At 56.4% G+C, this 25,184-nt stretch overlaps 1 long non-coding RNA gene across 1 annotated transcript; it reads right to left on the bottom strand.

Annotated features, from left to right (window-relative positions):
• Positions 1-1,058: 1,058 nt before the first annotated feature.
• LOC120410521 lies at positions 1,059-24,562 on the bottom strand. The gene is made up of 2 exons (XR_005602720.1): positions 24,324-24,562; positions 1,059-2,988 (listed from the first exon to the last, which is right to left on the bottom strand). It is a non-coding gene; the product is annotated as an uncharacterized LOC120410521 (long non-coding RNA).
• Positions 24,563-25,184: the final 622 nt, after the last annotated feature.

Below are 25,184 nucleotides of genomic sequence, written 5' to 3' on the forward strand. Positions count from 1 at the left end.
GGAACCCCTGAATTCCTGCCAGGGGGTTCATCAGAGCACGGGCAGCTCGGCCACCCTGGTAACTTGTGCCATCAGGTGCTTGTCAGGACCAAATCCTTACCCCAGCACAAGCAGGGAATTGCTATTGCAATCAGGCAGCCAGAGGCAGAGCTGCTCAGATCGTGTACTTGGAGTGAACCTCGAATTCTACCCCATTTTGGGGTACAACTGGCATCTGGCACCAATGTGCTATGGATGCCAACCCTGTGCCTGTCCCAGGTAGGGCCAGTCTAGTGTGGAACACCAGCCCTTATCTCCAGGCTTCCCAGTATGTCCCATGGTGCTGCAGCCGGAGACATGCTCACATTCTGACCTTTCCCCAAATCTCTGGGATTTGCCTCAGGTCATTCTCATAACCAGATTTACTGCTGGTTGTACCGGGGGGATTGGAAGGAGCCAAAACCCACCCCAGTGAGACAAACCCAAAGAGTGGACAGATGTTTGTCCTGCCTCGTACTACAGCATGTGTGGGGGACAGGGAAGGAAGATGTTGTGATGAGAGAGCAGCTTGGAGCCATGGTTGTATTCAGAAGAATGATGAAGAAACCTCTCCCTGCAGTTTCAGGGCCCAGATGCTCCAGGTGCTTCATACCCATTCCAGCAAGCAGCTGTGCTGCAGGGTCAGGTGAGCTCCCAGGATTTTCCAGCCACACCCCCACGTACTTTGGGAAATCAGTGGCGGCTCAGCCTGCATCCCTCCATCCCTCCCTGGTCCCATGGGCTGACCCTGCAGGGACACTCCCAGCCAAGCACTGAGATTCATCAGCTCCTACAATGCAGGGTCACCAAGCTGGGAGTCGCAGGTGAAAAGTCACTTCCAGGTATTTAGGATGGCTTTTTCTTTTAAAAGCCTATTAAATTGTAGATAAATAAAGGGAAGAAGGTTCAGCTGAGACCAAGTGGTCTTCAATAGCTGGTGGCTGCTGGTGTTGAGCATCTCCAAAACAACCTGATAACAAATATATCCTCTCACCAGCAAACCTGCTTTGGCAGATCCCACATCAAATAAAATATGTAGATTTTTCATGAGAAGGTTTATTTATTTATTTATTTTTGGCTCGTTGCTCCACAAAACACATTTACTCAGTCACATACAAAATACATTTATCCAGTTTCTTTAAAACAAACAAAATAACCTCTCCTCTCCATCTGGCCCCTCTCTCTGCTCCTTTCTAGCCTGGTCTGCTTCCCTATTCCTCGCAATATGGAACATGACAGGGTATTTTCAATGCTATTTTTGTCCGTTGTGTCATAGCTTATATTTAAAATAGCATTTAAATCTGCCAAGTAGTGCGGTGTTTTAAACTGCTGTCAGACTGAATTTCTCCTCCTACATACCGCAGATTTCAGCTACGACTTAAAGACAGCTGAGGGAAGCTTTTGAGGAAGGGGGGAGGTGGAGGTGGTTTGGGACCAGATTGTCTGCAGGTGTGAGGACAGTCAAAGGCTATTAATAGGGTAAAGGGATGCTGGAAGGGGGGGGGGGGGAGGGGGGGGACACAGACCCAAAGAAAACCAGGGAAGGTGCATATGGGAATGAATTTGCCTTCCCAAAGGAAGCTCTTGCGTGGGACAAAAGGCTGTGATGGTTGGACCAGGAGGCTGCACCCAGCTGTGGAAATGGGGGGATCTCTGGTCTAAGGGTGAAATGAGAGATGCCCAAAAAGGGGTATTTGCTCTGCGTTTGGGGTTCACCTTTCAGGTCCCAAAACCAGGGTCAGTTGAACCTTTAGTAAGGACAGCCCTAAGGCAGAGGAGGAGGTTGTGCTGCCTTGCTTGCATTGGGGTTTATTCCCTCTTTCTTCATCATTTAATTTTTGGGACGTGGCTGACATCTGAAAAGCCCTGAGGTGAAGGGGTACGATCATTGTCCATGGTCATGGGAAAGGGCCCATTCCCCCTCTTTATGCTTTTGGGGATCTAAAAGTCAGCTGCTCCCTTCCTTCCCTGCCATGAATAAACATCACAGCCATCCCCAGCAGAGCTGGCTTGTTTGCAATCACACTAGAAACCTCAGCCCAACCTTTCCCAGGCAAACCCTCAGCCAGTTCAAACCTTCATGACCCCTCTGAAATCATCTCCCACTGAAGGACATGCTCCAGATATGGATTTTCTCTCCCATCTGAGCCCGAACCACCTTTGTTTCGTATGTTCAGTCTTCAGCCCTTTACTTTAGGTATTCCCTTGGTTCCTTGTTGTCCCTTTCACATTTCCCCATCGATCCGTGGGCACATCCCAGCAGCGTGATGGGTCCTGAGTGGCACCTCCCACCCTCTCCCCATTGCTCTGCTCTGCTCCAGGAGCACCCTGCCTTACATGTCCGTGTCATAAGAGGATGCACCACGTCACTGCTCCCAGTCGCTGGCACACGAACAGCACAGGGATGCCCAGGCTGTGGTCCCTGTCACTTCGGCTGCCCCCGCTTTCCTTCCTTCCCTTTCTGGCTGCTCATGTCTCTGCTGGGCTCGGCTTGGCAGCCTGCATGGGAATTGTGGGTACCACAGCGAGGGCCAATGGAGCTGGGAGCGTCCCCACACCGAGCCTGGCAGGCACCTGCAGCCCCACCCCGCTGCAGAGGAGTTTGGTGTCTGTTCTTCCCCAGATCATTTTTGGCTGCAGTGGAGATCTGGCACAGCCCCACCAGAGCAGCTGATGTTCAGGAGGGGTCTCCCCCAGCCCCTCGCTCAGCCCTGCACCTGTCCCAATGCCGATGGGACCCATGCCAGATCCTGATGGCTGCTTGATCTTCCAGGATGTCTGGAGGGATGGGTATTCCATAGGGTGCCCCCAGCCTGCAGGTGACCCCACTTTCCAAAGAAGGTTTGGGTTTCTCTCCTGCAGCTGTCCAAGGTTCATTTCTTGCTCTGTCTCTGTTGGTGTCTCACCCTCTCCTGGGACACGTGTGCCTGCCATTGAAATCTCCTACCCATCCTCTTCTGTCAACACCACCTAAGGAAGGGACAGATTGAAAATTTAGAAATGTGTCCTCTGTGTCAATAACTCCCCCTCGTCATCTCCTGGGCGGCACAGAGATCTGCTCTCCCATCTTCTCCCTGTTCCACAGGCAGACTTCCTCTCCCCCCTCTCGCCCTTCACCGTTTCCCCTTCTGCCTGGAGTTTTCTATTGCTCACCCTTGTTCCCAGAGGGAGAGGTGACCCTTCTCACAACTCCTTGTCGTGTCATGCAGTGCCACAACCCTTGACACATCCCTGTGCCGGCCCCAAAACCAGCTCTGCCACCCTGGGGCCAGGATGGCAGAAGCATCGCTGTTACACCCCTCAGCTTTCTGGGCTGAGACAGGACCAGCATCAGGATCTCTTCCTTTGGGATCACCTCCTGCCTCCAGTTCGGTCCCATTCTCTAGCTCAGTTCAGCGCAGGATGAGGCACCGTGGGTGGGGGTGCCTGGTTGGGTTTGGTTATTTATTCCCCAAAAAGGCAAGGCTAGGGAAGGGGTACGGCTGGCTCCACGATTACATCGTGGCGCGTTAATCAGCCGCATTAAAATTCCGAGACAGCTCCTGCCAAAGTGGCTGCGCGCCGTGCAAGGTGGCTGGGAAACGCCGGGAGCCGTGACAGGCAGGCGCAGGCAGACAAAGAGCTCGCTCCGTCACTCCGGGTCTGCTCCGGGAGGAGAAAACCAACACACGCACACACCCCGCTCCACACCAGCACTCAGCCCGCGCCGCCCGGCCGCACGGATGCCACCAGAAAGCCCAAAGCGAGCAAGCGTGCAATGGCCAGCGAGCCTGCCAGCATCCCAGCACCATCCCAGGGGATGTCTAGGCTGGATGAGCATCCTGCCTGACCCCATGGAGATGGGTGGTACCCGCCACGGGGGACTGGGATGTCACGGTGGAGGGGACCACTCGCTGTTCAGCCCCCGCCATCCCATCCCTGCATGCGTGGGGAGCGAGTGTCCCCGCAGGGTGTGAGCCCCCAGGGCGAGGGCCCCCCAGGCCGTGTCGCCCCTCCGGAGCCCCTGCCAGCTGTAGTAATGCGTTTTGCCACAGGGTGCCACTATGGCAAAGCTGTAAGGCCGCCGGGCCCGCAGCCCCGTTGTGTAAGGATACCTGGCGTTACCCACGTTACTCGTGGTTTCCTTCTTGCCCTCCGCTCCCATCTCCCCTCATCCACCCCGCAGGGAAACTGCGGCAAGAGCCCCCCAGATATTCATCCGAAGGGGACAGTGCTGCCGGGTGACCTCTGGACTGGGGAAGGGATGCTGCCACCTGCTCTGAGGTGTCCTGAGAGTGACACAGAGGAGACTGACATGGCAACACTGGGATGGCATTGCTCTGTCTCCCCCAGACCTGGCCAGGAGGAGAGATTTTGGGGGCTTTGTGGAACCTTGTGCCGTGACAGTGAGTGAGTGGGATGCTGTGTAACACAGATGTCCAGGAACAATACTCCAGCCATGTTCCTCTCCTGCATTTGGTGTGCTGGGCTCTGGGGATGCAACTCCCTGACAAAAGGGGTCCAGCTCCATTGCTGGGGAGCAAGCAAAGGGCCTGGCAAGGCTACAGCCACTCATCTCCTCCAGCTTTTCCCCAAGGATGGATCCAGCCAGCCCTGTCCTTCTGCACCTGGGCCTGTGAACTGCCTGAGAGAAAGGGCATGCTGCAGCTGGGGCACCCCATCCCATCCCATCCCATCCCATCCCATCCCATCCCATCCCATCCCATCCCATCCCATCCCATCCCATCCCAACACCCTGTAGGAGTGAGCAGGTTGGGTCCCATGCCCTGAGTTTCTCTTCTCCTGGCACACTCCAGTCCCTTCCCTGCCTCTCCCCAGGGAAGAGGAGATGCCACGGGGGAGCTCAGACCTGCACCCACAGCAGCATCCCAGCAGAGCCACACGAGGGGAATGGCATGGCTCACCTAGGAAACGGAGCTGATGAGAGACATGCAGGATCAGGCCACGAACCTGAGATTTTTTAGGGTGAAAAGTGCTCTGCAAATGGCAGGCAGTGGGATCCTGCGTGCTGCATCCGCCGCGGGCGGAGAGAGAAAGAAGATTCTCTTCTTCCCTCGCTAATAAAGTCTGGCTGAAATGACACAGTATAATCAGTGTTTACCTGGGAGTTTACATATGGTTTGTTGTAATTATAGTTTCAATTCCTGCTTTTGCTTTTTTTTTTTATTTTTTTTTCCTAACATCTATTTTTCAATCAGTAAAAGTAAATACTATTTTCAGCCCAATGTAATTCTTCCACTCCCGTGGCCACAAACACAGCGAGGAGAGCGATTCCATTTGCGCGCTGTGCAATTGAGCAGAGAGAGGAGCCCGGCGGCTGCAGAGCATCAGCGAAGCCACGGCCGAGCAGGGACCTGGGGACATGGGGACGAGCCTCCCCTCCCCACCACAACTCCCCCAGGGCCTCCACCCCACCTGGCAGGGCTACCTTTGCTGGTAAAGATCAGCACCAGGCCCAGACGTTGCTTCTCATCACATCGGCATCGTTAAAACCCCAAAGCTGCCTGGTCGGAGGCAGTGGGGAAGGGATAAGAGCCATTAGGGGAAGCATCATTTATTTCAGGGCTGGCAAAGCTTTGTTCCAGCTTGGGGATTGAGTTGGCACTAAAGGCACCGTGATCCCCAAGATTTAATTTCCACCCCACCCCCCCACCCCCCCTCCATTTTTATGTGTGTGATTTATAACAAATCAAGGATGCTGGTGTCAGGTCCCCTTCTTCACCCAACTATTGTCACACACACATGCTGATTAAAACCACCCGGCCCCCGCCGATTCCTCCTTGTCCATCCATCAGCCGCTCCGGGGACAAACTTAGACATCCCACTCCTAGCCCACACCTGCATCCCTGCGTGTTCTGACACCCTGGGTTTTAAACCAATATTGGGTATTAATTTGGTGTGCACATACCCACATTTAAATATATAAAAACTGGTGTAGTTATTTATGCCATGCACCCAAATCCCTGTAAAAATAATTGGGAGCTTTGTCTCAAGGAGGAATTGGGTGTTATTGGGATGCAGAACAAACACGTTGCCCTAGAGACACACACAGTGTTTCTGCCTCGGCCACTCCAGTTGAATATTTGCCGGTTCAGGCACGGTTGGAACTCGGTGCCAAGGCAGAGCCGCTGCCCGAGGCCGGTGGGCAGCTGGGCAATGCTGTCCAAAAGGGGATCAAGAAAGGACCCTTCTCCTGCCTGGATGGTCTCAGCCCCTCAGGGGAGTCAAGCAGAGGCCAGAAGCCTTGCCTGCACCCCAGCATCCCCATCATCCTCATTTTGGGGTTAAAAAATAGGTGATGAGGATGCTTCTCCTAGAGCTCTGCCTTTGACCTCCACTCTCCCACATGCCCTGCTCCCCACCAGGGGAATTACTGGTGTTCTTTACTGCCTTGAAGAAGGGCCGTTTTCTCCCCAGATGCACATGTTACCCTTCTGAATATCCCTGGGAGCAAAGGGGAATGTTTCAGCAAGGGTTTTCAGAGGGGGCTCTTGCCCCCCAAGGCCCCAGCACGGCAGGCAGGGAGTTGGGGCTGGGGCTGTGCAGGAGCAGAGCCACCCCACAGCAGCTGGGGCTCCCCGTGCCTTTGGAGAGCGGCTGCACCAAAAAATGCCTGTCCCAAAGCATGGGCAGCTTTGGCCGATTAATTCAAGGGGTGCTGAGTCTGGGTTTTCCAAAATAGGAGGAAGGAGGGGGAATATTCACCAGGTCAAGAAAAGCATCCCTCTCCCGCCACTGCCTGACACTGAAAAGAAAATTAAAACCCAAGCAGTTTTTTTTTAAAAATACAATAAAATTGTTTTATTTCTCACTTCCACAAAAAAACCCGAAAAAAGCTGTTCTCACCAATCCCAAACACGAATATATTTTCTTAGTATGTTTCTTAAAAGTCTACCACACTCAACCTTTTTCCCCCAAATTAAGAATGAGCTGGTTTAAACTCTCACCCAAAATATTTATTGCGAGGAACAAAGATATTGGAATCGTCTCCAGCGTTGGATTTCAATTCTCCCTTTCAGGCTTTTATCTTTTCAATCCAAATTTCAGTGACAATAATCCGATTTTGATTGACATTAAAATTATTTATTGTCACATTGTAGCTGTTTAATAAATTGTGCCTGCTTTATTTTTTGGCTTATAAATACTGTATCTTTACTACCTTGGTACTTAATTCAGGGAAGAAACCACTTCTGAAGGCAGGCAGCAATAGTCTTAGCTCAGGCAAGATATAAAAATGCCTTTTTAAACACATGAACCTGAGGAAAGAGCTGATTCCACCTTTTTACTAATTTATATATTTTTAAGTCTCTCTGGTTTATACAATTTTGCTTTATTTTCCAGTGGTAAAATATGCTTCTGTGAGCTACGTGCAAAACAAAGATTATTTTAATCTCCTTTCAGATACAGAATAATTATTTGTCAGTAACACTTAAAAAAATTAGGAAAACAATTCATGACACTTTCATGATCTAGATTTGAGAGATTTTTCACCATTCTGGGAGTGAGTTCATAAAAAAAAAAAAAAGAAAGAAAAAAAAACAAAGCCAGGCGACATCCATTTCAGAGTGCCATTTAAATCTGGGTCGCGTTGCAAATGATTTTCTTTTTTTTTTTTTTTTTAATTTCCACAAATTACTGAAAGTTAAAAGAACCATCAGCTCATTTTACTATTAAAAAAAAAAAAAAAGAGAGAGAGAGAAAGAGAGAGAGAAAATTAAAATATAACATGGGAAAATGTAGCCCTTGTAGAATAAACCTAAAGCGGCTCCTTTGCAGAAATATTTCCCTGGGTGAAAGATTTCAAGCCTGTGTCCCACAGATTTTTTTTTAGCAGGGGGGCCCTGCCTTTTTATGCTGGATAGCAGGGGGTTGCCGAGGGGTGCTGGAGGATGCCAGTGCCCCAGCGATGTTCTAGGGACACGACATCTCCTTCTTCCACCTGCAGCGGGCAGAGGAGGCTGTTTGCCCATTGCCTGAATGCCCTGGAAACCCTTTCTGGGGGGAGCCTGTTGGCAGATAAAGGAGGTATCAGCCAGGGGAGAGCGGGTTTGTCCCCTGTGACTGTGCAAATGGGAGTGGAGGCACTGGGACCCCATTTGGGCTTGTGGGACCAAGGGAGGGATGCAGGGCAAGGCAGGGAGCAAGGATGCTCTGCAGGATTCAGTCTTGGGCACCCCCTGTGCTCAGTTCCCAATGCACAGACCCAGCGCTGCCCCTCAAAACTATCCCAAATCTACACCTTAAATCTACATGAGTTCGGTCCCAGCTCCATTGCTGATGCTGCTATTTCAGGGCAGTGTTAGGGTCCTGTGGAGAGCCCCCAGGGAAAGGCAAGGCCTTTCCTGCAGGGACACGGGCTGGCCTTGGGGACACAGACTCTCAGCCAGTGCCAGAAGGACAGTGGGGCTGCCCTGGGTCTCGCTGCTGATCTTCTGTGCTGCCTCTCCCAGTGCCAGGCGGCCGCAATGGCTCTGGCAGCCACATTTGTTTACGGGCTGAATTTGTATTAAAATGGTTCATTATTTTCCTGACTGGCAGGTTTCCAGGGTCCGTGCTAGTTAATAATTGCTGCCAATTAAACCTTCGCAAAATATGCATTGTGGGGACGGGGATGGGGGGGAAACAACACGCGAGGATTTCTGCCGAGCCCACGGATGGCTCGTGCTGCTGCGGAGGAGCCCCGTGGTGGCTTGGGGATGCGGTGCTCTATCACTGCTTGCCGTGGGAACCTTCCAGGGATGGGGCAGCTGAGCCCCCTGAGATGGGGATCCTTGCAGGGCGGTCACTGAAAAGGGGTTTGTCCCTTTATGGGGCAAAATTTGCAGCTGGTGGAGGGAACAGAGTAGGATCGATCCAGGTGGCCCCCTTGACCTCGCAGGAAGCAGCCTGCCCATCCCGAGCCCTGACCTGCCCACTCTCCCTGTGGATGGGTGTTCCCAGGGTGGGCAGCCAGGGCTCGGGACATTGCCCCAACCCTGGGCATCCCACTGCAGCTTCCAGAAGGTTTCTTTTCAAAGAACAGATCCCTCTTTTCCTGCCTTTCCACTTGTTCCCTTCCTCTGCTGGAACACCCTCTGTCTCTGCAGGCCAGCAGAGCATCGCCTCTGAATTCCACCCCGCTCCCGCTCCGATTCCAGCTCCAGGCACAGCCTGGAAATAAAGCTTTTCTCAGGGGTGAAGCACAAGCAAACCCCCGTGGTCCAAAACCCACCTGGGGGTGCCCAGCTCCTTCCACCTGTGACCTCGAGTGTCTTTTACAAGCCATAAAGACGTGAGCACATTTCCCGACCACCGCTTGAAAAGCAGCCAAAGAACAGGAATAAAGAATCATTATTTAGTGAATGCTCGCCCCACTCTTTGAAGCTGGGAAGCTCGGCAGAAAGGCTGGGTGTTCAGGCAGGCTGTGGCTATGGGAAGGCTGGGGGGAATGTTTCTCGGATGCTAAAATCGCTGAGAGAGATGCAGGAGTGGGACTGCGTTCGTGGGAAGGACGGCTGACGGGGAACCGCTGCCTTTCAGAAAGGCAAATAATCGCAGCCTAGGTTAGCTCTTCTGTCGAGAGAATAATTGTGCTTCTAAAGGCTCTGATATGATGAGCAGCACTGCTTTGAAATCGAAATAAATACATAAATAAATCAGGGATCTTGGACTGATTAAGGCAATTGCTTCCCTTGCTTTTGCAACCCCTTTGGGTCCTGGTTCCCAGAGCCAATTACATATTTAAAAAGTTTCTCTCTGGAAAAAAAAAAAGAGGACTTGCAACTCTAAAATAAAGTTTCTTTGTGCTTGCCTAATGAACAGCAGGGGCCAGGGCAGTTTACAGTTATTAATTGGTTTTAAATGGCTCCAGCTCTGTCTTGAAGCATCTTTTTGAGCTGGCCACAATATGTCTGTGCCCTCCTGACTGCACCACACGGGGTCAGGGCATGCCGGGCACAGCTGGCCCAGGCCCCTTTATGTGGGTGAGCAGCCAGCTCACCTCCCCTGTGGCCTCTCCTCCTTCTCCACCCCATGGTCAGTCCTACAAAGCCCCCCAGGACCTGCCGAGCTCCCCCTGCTTCAGACAGGGTACGGATGCAGCCGATGGGGAGATGAGCCAGGAAGATGCTGAGGGTGCTCAGCCATTACTTTTCCAAATGAATTCACAATTTCTCCAGCTCTCTGCTCCCTCCTGTATGACTATGGGGGAGATTTGCTTTGCCACCCACTCCCCACTTTATCCCCCACCTTGGCACACTGCAAACCCCTCCTTGCCACCCAAACCTCAGCTTATTTCTAGGCTCCACATGGCCACGACATGTGGGAGCTCAGCAGTCGGCACGAGCCCAGGGACTGCCTAAGCTTCTCTTGGCACACCACACCTCACACCACCGTGCACCTCCAGGCACCGAGCAGGCAGAGAAAAGGCTCTATTCCTCACCCAAAAAACTCCCAGGGGGGTTAATTCAGCAAACAGCCTCCTTGCCATGAGGATAGGTGAAATAAATCTTTCTCCCAGCCCAGGGAAATGCAGAAACATCACCCCTAAAGGGAGGCAGGGCTTGAGCCATGGGCCTCCTTGAATGTCTTCTCCCTGTAAACATGCATTATTGATAGCAGAAATTATGTTGGATTGGGTTTGGGATGTAAGGAAACGCTGGAGAATATTGATATTTTCCCGAGTTGCTTCCAAACCTATTCTTGGCCTTGAACGCGTTGCGTATGTCATCTCCAATGAACAGTTTTAAGCTTTAATTCAAAAAATAGCATGATGTTTATAATACTATATAAGGTTTTCTCCTGGCTGTACACACGGGATTATATATGTGTCGGTGTGTGGGTGCGGATGTGTGTGCAGGGATGTAATGAGACAAACAGCTCAATCTGGAGCCGGTGGGGAGGAGGAGCTGCACACGCAGCCCCGAGCAGCAGCTGGTTCCCTTTGGTACCAATTCAGTTTCTTTTCTAGCAGCCGTCAGAGTTGTCTGAACAAACAGGTTATCATCGGGACCGATCCGTAGATAAACAGGCGGTGCTGTTGTAGGTGCAGGAATACACCTGGGGGTGTGTGGGGAGGTTTATTCTCCAGCTGTTGAATGCTGGAGATGGGCTGGTGCATGACAAGATGCCAGACGCTTTTCAGCACATCAAATCCGCATCTCAGCACTTTTCACGGCGCGGAGAGGAAACAGTAATTAAGCGACAGGACTTACACCACTTCCGCGCCGGAGTCTCACTGCATCCCTTTCAGCCCCGTGCACGTGTGTGCCGGCGGGCCCCACTATTCCAGGTGCAGCCTCACCCCTTCTTAAGCACGGTCCTGATGGGTTTTTTTTTTATAACAGATAAATTATTCAGCAGAAAAAGTGTTTCCCCCATTCGGGGATTTTCCTGCTAACACCTTATTGGTCATTTCTGTTGGTCCCTGCCCAGCTCCACTGGTTTTGTAAAATGCTCTGGAATAAGACTGGGAATAGCAGTGTGTGGGAAGGAGAAAGGTTTTTATCTGCATGGGGTCTTCCATCTCCAGCTCTGTTTCTATGGATATCTGAATGGAGTTTATATTTATCTCTCCCGTTTGAGCCATGTGTGCAACTTTGGAGGAGAAGGAGGAGGCCAAGAGCAGAGCTGCCCTGCTGCTGGCTCTGCTGAACCCTGACTCCTTTTGGTCAGCGGTGAGAGCATCGCCCAGGTGGTCAAACTCAGCCAAAATGTCACTAAGGCAAGTGGAAGCTGCAGAAATACTTGAGCTAGAGCTTAACACAGCAGCAGGCACTCTGTCCAGCAGGGAAGCGGCCCCTCTGCCACTCCCAGACACCGGTCAGGGATGGCAGGGTAGGAGCATCACTCCCGGTCCCCAGTCACCGGTCCCCAGTCCCTCATGCAGCTGCCCTGTAAATGGCCAAATTTCCCGGGAGCGAGGGATTTTCCATCTGTCACAGTGTCCTTTGCTGTCAGGAGAGAAGTCGGCACAGCCCTGGTGCCGGAGGGAGCATGCCGGGTGCCGGAGCAGGTAGGAGTGGGAAGGCAAGCACATGACTTGGCCTGGCCCTGGCGCACCAGCTCCCAGAGCATTACCATGATGGCTCCATCATTAATTGATCAATCACTGGATGACAGTTAATTAAGTAGAAAATAAAGCTGCTCTGCCCAGCCTGGCATTAGTAGGCAGCGGCATTAAGATTTCTGGAGTACAAGGGGGAAATTAAAAAACAAAGGCACAGCTGGAGGAATAACCCCATCGCCGGTGGCTGGGGGTGGCAGCCTGGCATGATGTTCCCTGGGTCGGGATGTGCAGGCAGCCCCTGCACGGCAGCGATGGCCGGTTCTCGGCTTCTCCCCTTCCCAAGAAACTGGATCTCACCTGCTGCCCTCCAGTCATAACCCCCATTATCCATGTGCCCCTTTCTCGACAGCTCTGGTGCTGCTACCCGGGCACTGGCCACTGGCCACCAGAGCCTCACCAGCACACAGATCTGCAAAGGGGCTTTTCCTTTCACTCCTGTTTTCCCATCTCTCCGTCCTGCCTTATGAGCTAACCCACAGACAGGGTAGGAAAAGAGAGAAAGCCAGATAGAAAGCATCCTCCTGCCCCCCGTCTCATGTGCCCAGGATTGTCTTGATATGAAAAATTATGGTTTTTGTTAAAAACTATTACTAATGAGGCGTCTTTCCTGCCCTTAATTGTTGCCAAGGCGATGACCCCAGCCAGCCATCTTTAATTAACTTAGACTAGATCTCCTGAAATGAGTTCCTCGGGTAAATTACTCACCACAGCTTTCAGGCACGGAGCCGTGTTTGCCAAGGCCACCCTCTCCGGCACGCTGCCACAGCCACCGGCAGAGGTGATGGCACAGGCTGGTGTCCCCACCGCTGCCTCCCCTTGCCACCACCGTTCAGCAATCCCAAAGCCACTTGGTAGAAACTCAGAGTAATATGGGGACGAGGCCGGAGTGACTGATCCCTGGCCACAGGGAATGGGATGAATGCGGGTTTCTCCATAAAATTGGAATTCACCCTGGCTGCTGGCTTCTCCCATCGCAGGGGCTGTGGGACCGGCCGCACGGTGGCTGGCACCTCTCCAAGCGAAAATCACATTTCCTGCCTGACAGATAACGTCGGTCAAGAGAATGCCAAGGACGATTCCTGAAAATGCCATAATTGTTTTAATCTGATGGCGGATAAAAGATAATGATGCTAACAATATTTAAACGTAATTATAGTTTCCTGCGGCTGTTGGGCTCTCTGAATCGTCTCCACTCAAGTGGCTTTGTTTACGAGCGGCTCCAATAAGGCAGGGCCCGTTCTGCTCCTCTATCTCCTTCACACCTGCACCTCCATCAAGGCAGGGGGTGGACACATGCCAGGGGGCTGGATCTCCTCAGGGACCAGTGCTGGCCAACTCTGCAGCCCCTCCGGGTTCTACTGTTTCGGGCCCACCATCATCCATCCTCTGTCTCTTGGGATGTGATGCCTGTCTTGGAAAAATGACTGGGATGCTTGGACCGTGGCAACTGCCAGAAGAGAGGGATCTGTTTGGGGAATTTTAGGGACAGGTGGTAGAAGTAAATCCCCCCCACCAGGGCAGGGGAGGCATATGGTGGCTTGTTTCTACCAGTCACTCGTGTCAGGGCTGTGGCCCCCTATAGTCCTCAGATCCCATCCTCAATTCCCCTCCAAGGTGAACTCCCCAGCACCAACATAAAACAAAAAAGCAGGACAAAGGGAATTTTTAGGAATCATTTGCCAATAGTAAACCAATAAAAAGCACCAGAGGTGGATGTCTGGGGGCTTGCAATCTGCAGGAGAAGAAAATGGAGGCAGAGGAAAATGGGATGAATCCTACGTGGAAGACTCTCCCACACTGGATACTGTTACCACCACCTCAAAGAAAATCCCCCAGTCTTTTGGGGGCCTGGATGCCCTGGTGGCCCCAACAGCAGGAGGAGAGGTTGCAAAACATCTTGATCAAGTGCACAGAAAAAAGTAGTGAGAAAAGATGGGATTTAGGCGAGGCTTTTAGAAGAAGTTAAATATGAAATGGCTATTTCAGTAGCTGCAGTTTAGCCTCCTGTGTGAATCGGTCTTTGTAAATAGGAATGGAGGATAGCCAACTTCCCCAAAAGGGCTCTACGGGGGGTCCGGAAAACCACAACGTCCTGAGTTTAATGGGGAAAACAGATAGAAATGGTAACAAAGAATGGGGAGAAACAGCAATAAACCTGATTGTTTGGTAAATAAGACCAAGCCTGTTGCCGAGAAGGGAAGTTTGAAAAGCAGCTGGGGAATGAATAACCGGTTAAAAGTTAGGAGACAAAGTGGCATAACAAACCCGAGGGGTTCCCAGCTCAGAGCGGTCAGTGCCGGAGCCCCCGCAGCAGGCAGGAGTGCGAGCCTTCGGAAGTGCCAGGGAGGAGGGAGGAAGTAGCAACAGGACAATATCCATTGCTGCCCCAACATGATAAAATCTGGCACTGTGTAGAAGGCTGTGGAAGGGTCTCATCGTGGTAATGAACCTGGCCTTCAAATGAAGGAGGAATTCAGTGTTGAGCACAGAGAAAATAAATCCATTACCTACATGACAATGAAACAGCTACATCCATGGAGGGAGGGTGCTCCAAGACATGGATATTGAAAAGATTAGCCTGGTCACTGGCAAGAGTCAAGAGCCACATGGCATGTCAGGAATGACTCAAGATAGACCAGACAAGAGGGCAGAGATAGGTGAGGAGCAGGCTCACCCTGTGCCGTGTGGGTCCCTGCCTCACTGAGGGCATCCCACGAGGACTGGGGAGGCAGCAGGGCAGGGCGAGGAGGCATCTTGGAGTTGTGCAATAGCTGCCGCCCGAGGAGGAATTAAAGAGTCCAGCCTGCAGAAAGAGGGGCTCGGATGCTCCAGCTGCCTGGCTTCCCGGTCCTGCCTGGCACAGGAAGCTGCTTCGGCAATGACCAAAAGTTTGGAGGGGTTGGAAAAGTAATCGGGGAGAGCATAGATGTGCCTGGCTGCTGGAAAGGCAATGAACGCGCTGGGGCTGAGGGCTCGGCAGAAAGCAGGGCAAGAGCAGGCGAGAGAGTGCCCCCTCCCTGTCACTGTCCTGTGCCCTGGCCTGGCCTGAGACAGCCCTGGGGACGGAGTGAGTCATCTCCGGACCTGACATGGGTTTGGGCGTGGCCCGGGATCCTCCACTTGTCCTTGGAGCATCTCTGCCCTCCAGAGCCGGGCATGAACCTCGGTAGGGGACTGTTTTGCTATAGCACCAGCAAGGATCTCCTCGCTCCCAAAATGAGCCTCCAGGTTTTCCAGCGTCTCGCCCCCACCCCGCCGGGACGGATTCTCACCAGTTACCCCGTTCTCCTTGGAAATGCACGCGAGACACACAGGGAGAGGTCTTTACAGGACACGCATCGCAGCGATGAGTGCCCACCCTTTTCGCCCTTGCAGGACCTAGACGCGAATGGCGGGGGTGGGTCCCGGGGAATTCCGGCCCCTGCCCTCTCCCGGCCCGCAGCCCACGGCCACAGCCAGGAGCCCGCGGCCGTGGCCACGCGTGGCCGGCGCAGCGCGTCTCCACGGGCTCGGCGCAGCCCCGATGGGGCGCGTTGACATCTGTAACCAACACGCCAGCTCCGGCAAAGGCAGGGCTGCCCGGCCAGGCGGAAAATTAACACTGACATTGAGTTTAATTAAACAAAACAACCAGGCTGCGAGCTGGAGCGGGGACGTGGCGGCAGCTGGAGGAGCCGGGCTGGGCGCGGTTCGGGACCGACACCCGTCGCCGCCCCGCCAGGATGAGTCCACGTCGGCCGCTCGGAGCCCGGCGTGGCTCGGGAAGCCGAGGCTGGACGGGCGGCCCGGCTTCCCCGCCGACACTGCCGGCCAGGGCCGGGAAACAGCATTTTTCTTCCCCGTTTTGCCGTCTCTTTACAAAAAGATGCGCGGGACGCAGCACGACGGCGGAGGCCCACGCGCGTCCCTGCCCCGGCGTAGAGCAGGACGGGTGCCCGGCGGTCTGAGGCGCGGGGGAGAGGCGAGGGACACTCCAAGGGGCGGATTTCGTTGAGGGGGATTTGGGGAGATGCAGACCGACTGACAGCCACCCCCTCACGGGATGCGGCCCCGCGCCTGTCCCCGGCCCTACCCACAAGAGGTGGGAAACGGTCTGATCCGGGCAGGGAGACCCCGACAGAGCATTTCCCGGCCAGCTGCTCCCCGGCGGGCACCAGTCGCACCAGTAGCACCAGTGGCACTGGCGCTTGCCATGCCTGGGCATCGGAGCTCCGGGCAGCGCCGGCAAAGGGGAAGCCGTGCCCGGAGGAACCGTGGTTTTACGCCGCTCGGCTCCGAGATTGGTCGTACGAGGCAGAGCCGCCCTGCCCGCTGCCCTCTGCCCGCTGCCCGCCGCTGCCCGCCGCTCGCACCGCAAGTTCCTCCGCGGAAGAGCTGAAAATAGCGCGCAGCCTAGCGCAAGGCGAGCATGGGGCGGCCTCCGATAGCCCCCGACAGCCGCAGCGCTGGTGTCGGGTGTTTGGGGCTGTTTCTGTCTGATCCCCCACAACCCTCTGCCCCTCCGGGAGCTCCCTCCAGCATCAAAGACCCTCGTGTTCCATCCAGCCCACTGCGTTCAGGTCCTGGAAGCTAAGGGCTGATCCCTCTGCCGTCGGCCTCCTCCTCCCAGTACCCAGTCCATAGCTTTGGGGCTTTTAGTCTGGTCATTTTATTTTTATTTCACTTTTTTTTTTTTTTTTCCTGGGGGGGTGGGGTGGGGTGGGGTGTGAAATGTCGGCTTTGAAGGATATTTGTAATAACATAACCAGCAAAATGAATGTCATATTTTTGCTCCAATGAATTGGATTTCCTGAAATATTGTCTCCGTAATGATGCCTTTAGGCTCCTCTGGATTAGATAACTCTCCAACCACATCAAGAAGGCTAATTATCCCAAAGCCACTTTGCCGGCGTTTCCACATCTATTTCACACACCTATGTATGTCTATATTCAGAGACACGGTACTCTCACGAGCCAGCCGGGGCTGCCGCTTTGCGGGGCGGCGCACGGCAGGGGACAGGCCGCCCGCGCCCATCGCCGGTCGCGTCCCCGCGCCCGGGGGAGCCCCGTCGAGCAGCCGTGACGACACCGAGCCCGGCTCCCCGCCAGCCAATCCGCGAGGCCCGAGCGCGCCCGTCAGCCCGCGCTGACCAATGAGGGGCGGGCGGCGCGGCCCCGCCGGGATCCCCTCGACGGCTCGAGGCTCCCGCGGGGCGCTCCGGGACCTCCCCGCCCCGTCGGGAGCTCTGGGGTCGCATCCCCCGGCGAGGGGAGGGGACTGGGAAGGGCTGGGGCAGCGCCAGGTGCCGGGATTGCCCGGTGGGGTTGGGTCACGCTGTCACAACTGGGGGTGTGGGAAGGCGGCGAGGACCCTCACGGAGCGGTGGAGGCGCGAGGAGCAGAGACCCAAAGAAAGGACGAGGGGTTGTCCCGGTCCCACCGAAAACCCCAGCGCTCCGGGGGGGGTGCGGGCGAGGCCGCCCCTTGCACACTTGCGGGCGGAGCCGAGGCAACCCACGCGTGGGTGCCCCCGCCGCCACCCGCCCCCCCTGCTCCGCCCGACGCGGCTCTCTGTCCCGGCTCTTTGCTTGGGACGGGGAGTCTGTACTTCGGGATTATTCAGCTCCTGCAAGTTTTTTGTTAGGCGGCCCTGAAAGGCCTCAAAGGCTGGGAACACCATTCTAATTACGGGGAAGCACAGCTTATTTAGAAGATAAAAAGAGACTTGTAGTCTCATAACAGCTTCTTATATCCGTCAAATAAGGATCTCTAATGACGGGGTGAGAGCCAGTGAATGCCTAAAACAAACTAAAAAAAAGGAGTGAAAATAAAGCAGCCAGGGGCTTAAGATATATTAAATTACCCTGATTAGGAATTTAGGCCGTGGCTCGAGTCTGCTGGAGAGGCTGGCGAGGGGGGGGGGACGGAAAGTGCTGCTATTCATTTCTGGGGAGAGGGGTCAGTAGGTCGGAGGAGTTCACAGGGCCTGGCTCTATTCTTATGCTAACAGAGAATACAAGCGCTGGCCTGGAAAATAGAAATGAATTTGCAATAATCCGAGCCCCTCTGTTTGCAAGGCGAGCGGCTCTATAGCTAATTGCAGCCCGGCCTCCCCCGCCTCGTTGCGGACAGTTGTAACGATGCATGGGAGATTAGACCCTGAGGGGCTTGGGGGGGTGGATTTAAGCCGTCTGCCCCCCTCCCTTCCCTCTGCCCGACGGTGAAATATTCCGGGGCAGGCGCTGGTGTTTGGGCTGGCTCTGCTCGGAGGGAGCGGGGCCAGGCAACTTCTTGAACTTCCCCGAAGCCGCGCAGGGGAGCGGCCGCCGGGCAGAGCGGTGTGCCGGGGGGGTGGGGGGTCGGCCCTGCGCGGCCCCGGGGCCGGCGGGGGCGGGAGAGGGGGAAGGCAGCGTAGGTCCCGGAGACGGGGGACCCCCATTGAGCTGCCGGTGACAAGCAGTAAATCGGGGAAGAATAGCGCATGGAAACGCGCCGTCGGGGCCGCTGGCTGGCCCTACAGCTGCCGCCCCGTCTCGCCGCCGTCAGAGCCACCGTCTCCTCGGTGGCATTCCCGGCTCCCGCCCCATACAGCGACGCCTCCCGCCCCGCACCCGAGCATTCCCTTCCCGCAACAGAGGGGTCCCTCCCGCACCCCGCGGGGTCCCGCCGCCCTCCGCCCCGAGCCCGCCCCGTCGGCTGCTCGGCAGACTCGGCTGCCCCAGACTGTTTCAGGACCCTGGACAGGGGCGGAGCCGCCGTCGGGGCGCGGCGCCGCCGGGTCCCCTCGCGTTCTCCGGCCACGTCCCGACGGGCCGAGGGAGAGGGGTCCTCCCTGGTCCGGCCCGATCTTGGCCTCTCGCCTCCTTTTCCCCACGTTACCGGGCTGGGATCACCCGCCGCGGAGGCCGTCCAGCCCCGGGGCCATGCTGTGGGGACGGGCCACGGTTTGGCACCGGTCGGAGCCCACTCCAATGCAACCACACCCGCCAGCGCGCAGAAATCGTGCATAGGGGACGCAAATGCAGCCGAGGGGCTGTTTAAATGAATATCGAGCGGGTCGGTCAGCCTCCGCCGCCCTCGTCGGCATGCGGGCTGCTCCCGGTGCCGGGGATGATGTGTACTCCCCGCCGTGCCCCGACGGTGAAACGGGGTGGCAGAGACCCGGGGTAGCCCTGCCCGGTCCTAGCGACAAAGAGCTGCCAGAAATACAGCCCTCTTTCGTTAACCGCATTCCCCCTTCTCCTCCTCGCCTGTGGCTGACCCCAAAGCCGGAGCCAGAGATGCCCCGGGTGAGGGCTGTGCCTGGGGTGGGCGGCACGAGTCGGTGGCAGCCCCGGACCGAGACCGGGACCGGTTCTGCAGAGCCGGGCCGGACCCTGAGCCCCACACAGCCCTGGCAGCAATTCTGCCGAGCGCTGCAAACTTTGCCCGGCAGCTCAAGGCTGTCCCTGCAGTCCTGATCCTGGAGGCATCGGGTGCAGGGAGATGGAGAGCGGGTTCGGGGGCTGCTGCGGGCCGGGGCCAGGGTTGCCGGGGCAGCCCCGGCGGCCGCAGGTCTCAGGGTCTCCATAAATCACTTTTTCAGACTCTTGAAATTCTCTCACTCGAGACAGAAATTAAAAGGATGATTCCCGTAAGTGGCACACGCCGGACAGAGTCATCCCCGCTCGGCATTGTCCGTGCCACGGGGCTTCTCCCAGAACCTTCGCCTAACACTTTTGTCGTTTTAAAAAGCAGAACCTCCGAATTTTGTCCAGAGTGCTGTTCTGAAAGGCTGCTTAAGCTTAAGAAAATTACATTTCAGGTACATTTGAAAAAAAAAACCAAACCCAAACCCCAAACTTAAAAACACCCCCTATACACAAAATAAACCATACAAATAATAATAATAATAATAATAATAATAATAATAATGCCAAAACAACGGTGTTTCTAATTTCCAATTGTATATTAAGTCGGTGAAAAAAAGAGGCGGCATTATTTGTAATCATAATCTATTAACTGGGTTTGGGAGAAATTTTCAGCAAAAAAAATTCATTACGGGGCTGCTCTGTGAATTTTCGCTCTCCCGAGGACATACAGGGAAAGGATATACTCGGGGTTTTAAAAATTATTTTGGAAAACAAATTCGCCGGCGTTTTTATCTCCTCTGTGGTGGGACACGGAGGTGAGCCAGGGCGATTTAATTTCTCAACGCCGGCCGGAGTTTGAGCTCTCCCCTCACCAAAACACTGGCCGGTCCGGCCCCGCATCCTCTCCCCGCTTTGTCATTCCCGGCCAGAAATAAACCATCGAGGCGGAGAAAAACTGGCTTATTTGCTAGAATAAAAATCGGGCTTATTTACAAGATTTTTTTTTAAAATCTTATTTACTTGGAAGAATGAAAAGTGTGCTTCTTTTCAGGAATGAAAATCGGGTTTATTTGCGAGACCAAAAAGCCGGTTTCTTTGCAGAGCGAGGACCCGCTGCTCTCGGAGGTGTGGGACAGGGGGCTGTGCCGTGTCTCGGGGGCACGCAGAAGAAAGGGGGTGCCTTCCCCGCCGAGTGCCCCCTAAATGGGGCTGGGGTTCATTCCCCAGCGGGTCCCCCCGAGCTGCGAGCGGCCGCTGCCAGGGGCGCCGGGGGCCCGCACCCAGCCCCGCATCCAGGGCGCTTCCTCGCTCTCTCACCGCAGATGTGCGGAGATTTGGGGGGGGAGGGAGCGAGGCACAAAGGTGCCCGGGAAGTGCCCTCCTTTTCCCGCTGAGGTTGAATTGCCCCACGGATGCGTTTTCCTTGCCCCGAGGCCCGTCGCACACTGTTCGCCTGCCCTCCTCGCAAGGACGGGAGAGCTGTTCCCCCTTCAACGAAAACCCGGAGGGGTGACGGCGGGGCCCTCTGCGGTGCCACCCTCTCCGCAGGACGGCCGGCATGGAGGGGCAGCCCGGCCGGGAGGGATCCCCCGTCTCAGCTGCGAGCGAGGGGCGGCGGCCTTTCCCCGCACCCCCCCGGCCGTGGGCGCGGTGCTCTCCCGTGGCAGGGATGCTCCCCAAGGGTGCCCGGGCTGTGTGCGGACACCCTCCGCTCTGGTGCACACACGCGTGTGCGGGACACGCACGCACACCCCCGGGTGGTGACCCTCCGGTGTGACACACCCACCCGAGTGGGGACACGCGTGCGGCGCGGGGATGCAACACGCGTGTGCGGGCACGCACAGGGCGGCACACGCAGAGGTCGCGGACACGCCCGTGTCCAGAGACGGACACAGACACCGGGTTCGCATCCGTCGTTTGCAAACGCACCCCCGCAGAACGCACCCCGGCCGCTCCCCGGCTCCGGGAGCCCTCCTATCCTGGGTACCCATTCCCCTGCACCTTCCCTCCCCAAACTGGTCGGCTTTGTCGCTCCTTTTCCCCACTCCACCCAACCCACTCAATTAAGGGCGGCGGCGGGAGCGGGGCAGCAAGGGCGGCAGCTCAGGGCCCCCCGCCCTCTTCTTTCCCTGCGCAAGGTGAAAGAACACAGAAAAAGGTGAAAGCACAGAAATAGCCCCAAAAGAGCCGCTTCCAAAGAGGTTTGGCTTTATTTGTCCCTGCGTATCCTTGTGCCCTGCAGCCCCGGGCAGGCTGGACGAGCCGGGTGCCCGGCGGGACAGCCCCGGCGGTGGCTCGGCGGGCCGGGGGGTGCGAGGGGGTGATGGGGTCCCACTGCCCGCGGCGGGGGGCGCGGGGAGCCGCAGGTGCTGCTGGCAGGAGAGACCCGCAATGGCTGTTTGGGTGTTGCATTAAAGCACGCTGCAGTGCGCACACTGCGGCCCCTCCCCCCGCAATCTGCCTGTATGCTAATGACATGCAAAGAGACTGATTTGCATGTTTATCTCTGTCAATGGGCAAGCGTGGCGGGCGCGGTAATACGTTTCCCACCGTGGCGTGGAGGCCTCCCCCCACCCCGCGCCCCTCACCGCCCCGCCGGGCCGGGGAGGGTCGGGCAGGGCTCTGCTCCGGCCCCACCGCCCAGCCCTGGCACCAAGGCAGGTACTGCCACAAAATGGCTGCCGGGGGGGCCCTGCAGCCTCCCGAGCACCCACCTCTGCCCCCCAGCAGTCCCCGGCCCCTCCGCGCCCCCTCCCCGCAAACCCACCTCCGGATTTTGTGCTTAAGCAGCCAATCGGGGGCGCGGTACCCTTCCCCCCTCCATCCCTCCTTTCTCCCTCCATCCCTCCTTTCTCCCTCCATCCCTCCTTTTCCACCCACCATTCCTCCTTCTTCCTCTTCATCCTTCCTTTTTGACCCTGCAGTCCTCCTTCCACTCTATTCTTCCTTCTCTCGACTCCATCCATCTCTTTATCCCACCTCTGTGCCTCCTTTTGCACCCCTCATCCCTCCTTTTCTACCCTTCATCCCTCCTTTTCTACCCTTCATCCCTCCTTTTTCACCCTCCATTTCTTTTCTACCCTTTATCCCTCCTTCTCCCCCTCCATCCTTCCGTCTTTCCTTCTCCCTTTCCGCCCTTCCATCCTCTCCTTCAACTCTCCTAATCCCTCTCCATTCCTTTTTCACCTCCATCCCTCCTTTCCCCCCCACTTCGTCCCGCTTTCCCCAAACCCAGAGTCAAATCTTCACTGTTTCCACGCGCGGGGATATTTTTGATTTCCCACCGACCGCGGGAAAAGTCTTTTCCATCCTTCCAAGGCATTCCGACTCTCGCCCGGGTGCTGAGCCCCCGGCAATTTGTAACCTCTGTGGGTCCGCCTGCACCGTGTGAAGCCCCTGGTGGGCGCAGAGCCGCGGGTGGGTGCCCCGGAGGGGCTCGGCCCTGGTTCCTCTGCTGAGAGGGGCGTGAGGTGTCCACGGGCACTAGTGGGGAGAAGCAGCCGTGTGTACATTCACGCCACGGAAGGGACGGACATTGGAGGCACCGGTGCGAGTGTGGGTTTTTTAAATAGCCACCAAAAAAATAAAAAGCGCAGCCTCTCCCCCGACCCCGGGGTGCGCCCACGCCGCTATTTTCAAACACGCATGTGAGAGAGAAGGGCTCTGTTTTGGGGAGTGGCGAGTGCTCTGTCCCCGCTCTCTGAGCGAGGATGCGGCGACCCCAGCGCACCCTCGGCGGGGACGCGTCACGGTGCGACCTCCCCACACCCCACGGGGCTTTGGGGACAGCTCACGACTGCAATGCCATACAGCGTTATGTGCACTCCATTCTATGGATATGTAAAGAACACATATATTCTTGTGTTCCGCTATCATTTATGGCGCCGTGTTATACTCCACGATGCTGCGTGACGCGATGCGACGTGACAGCCCTCGGCCCTCGGCACGGCCCGGCCCCGTCGTTGTCCCCGGGCCGCGGGGCCGCCCCGCCCCGAGGCGCCGGTGAAGGGCGCCCGCGTCGCTGCGCTGGACTAGAGGACGGGTTTCGGGGGATTCCCTCCTGTCTCCCCACCCGGTATCCCAGCTCCTGCCAGTCCCTTCTCAGCCTCTTATCCCCTCCTTTCTTTTCTCACTCCCCCAAATCTTGCTCATTTCCCCGGTGAAGGTGTGTTCTCTCCTTCCGTCCGTTATCGCTATTTTAGCCCCGGGAACTGGAGGGGCATGTATGTTTATCCCTCCCTCCTTCACCCGAAATTGTCTTAGAGAAAAATAAAACCAGCCGAAAACTTAAATCTGCCCGAGGACCCCGGACTCGCCCTGTCCCGACCAGTTTATCCCAGCACTACCCATCCGCAGGTACTGGGAGGGGGTTTATTTGTGGGGTCAGTCAGCACCTCCCTCCGTCACCCTATGGCCTCCCCATCCCCATGTTATCACACCTGTGCAGAGGGAGGTGTGACCCAGCCGGGATGGTGCCGCTGAGCCCCGGCACGGCCTTTGCCCCGAAGCTCCGTCCCGGAGGGCAGGGGGCCCGGAGGTGTCGGTGCTCGGGAGCCCTGGGGGTGCCGGCCCTCAAAGGCCCCCCAGCTCCTCGGTCCGCTCCCCGGGTGGGTGTTCCCCTCTCGAGGGGGGCGGAGAGAGGCAGGCCGGGGCAGAGGCAGGTTTGGGAAGGCCACCTCCCCTGGCTTTCCGACTGCCCCCGCCAGGCAGTGTCCCCGCCGCACCCCGGCCGGGGTGGGTCCGCACGCCCGGGGGAGGTCGGCTCGGGGCTCCTCATCAGCGTGCCCGAGGCAGGGCTGGTTTTGCCAGGAGTGTGTGGGAACCCCTGCAGAGAGACACCCTCCTATCACTCCCCAAAACCTGCCGTGTCATCACGCCCCGAAGCAGAGGCAGCCCCCCAAAAGCAAATGGGGTGTGTGTTCCCTTACCTGAGCGCTGGCCCGGGGGAGCCACGCAGAGCGGGGGGTTCTGTATCCGGCTCGTTTTCTCCTGCCGTGTCCCGCAGCAGAAACTTCCTCCGGCCGGGGCCGGGGGCGGTGCGGGGGAGCCGGGCTGTGCCGGGGGGGACCCCGCGGCCGGGGAGAGCCGCACACCCCGGGCCGTGTTTATATGTAGAAAGAAGGGTAATTTGAGTGCTTATACCAAGAACCGGGGTTGTTAAGTTTGCAGGCAGACAGCTAAACGGTGCCAAGTGCGGGCAGGGAGGGGGGTGCGGGGGGGAGGCTGGGGGTGTGTAAGAAATAAAGAGCAATTGTCAGAAGCGAACAAAAGGCGGAGGATGGAAAGGAGCTGGGAATCCCAGGGCAGAGCCCCTCGGCGTGGACTTGAACTTGGGCTTTGACACCGTCTGCCAGGCGGAGAGCGGCTCCGGGCCGGGCGAGGCGGGCTGCGGGGGGAGTGACAACAGCCCCGGCAACGCAGAGAGGGGGCATTGCCCCCTCCAAACACCCACCTTTGACGGGGCGGGGGGGCACTCTACTTCAGGATGAGAGTGATGCGGGGAATAACCCAGACGGGCTGAGACCCGACGGGCTCAGCGCACCTCCCGGTGCAGAGCGGGGCGGCGGCGGGGGGACCCCGTCGGGGATGGCCGGGGCCAGACGGTCGGGGGGGGCCGCCCGGTTCTCATAGTCTGCGCCCGAGCCTGGATTCTCTGCACGTCCCGGCCGGTCCCCCCTTTGCTACTATTCAGCACTTAATTGAACATTAATGGCAGCTGGGGATGAGGTCATTGGAGCCGGCTTTTCTCACACATTTTTCATGCAAATCCGCTAAACTCTAAACAAATT

Source organism: Corvus cornix, chromosome 10 (assembly GCF_000738735.6).
Source record: "Corvus cornix cornix isolate S_Up_H32 chromosome 10, ASM73873v5, whole genome shotgun sequence".
NCBI lineage: Eukaryota > Metazoa > Chordata > Aves > Passeriformes > Corvidae > Corvus > Corvus cornix.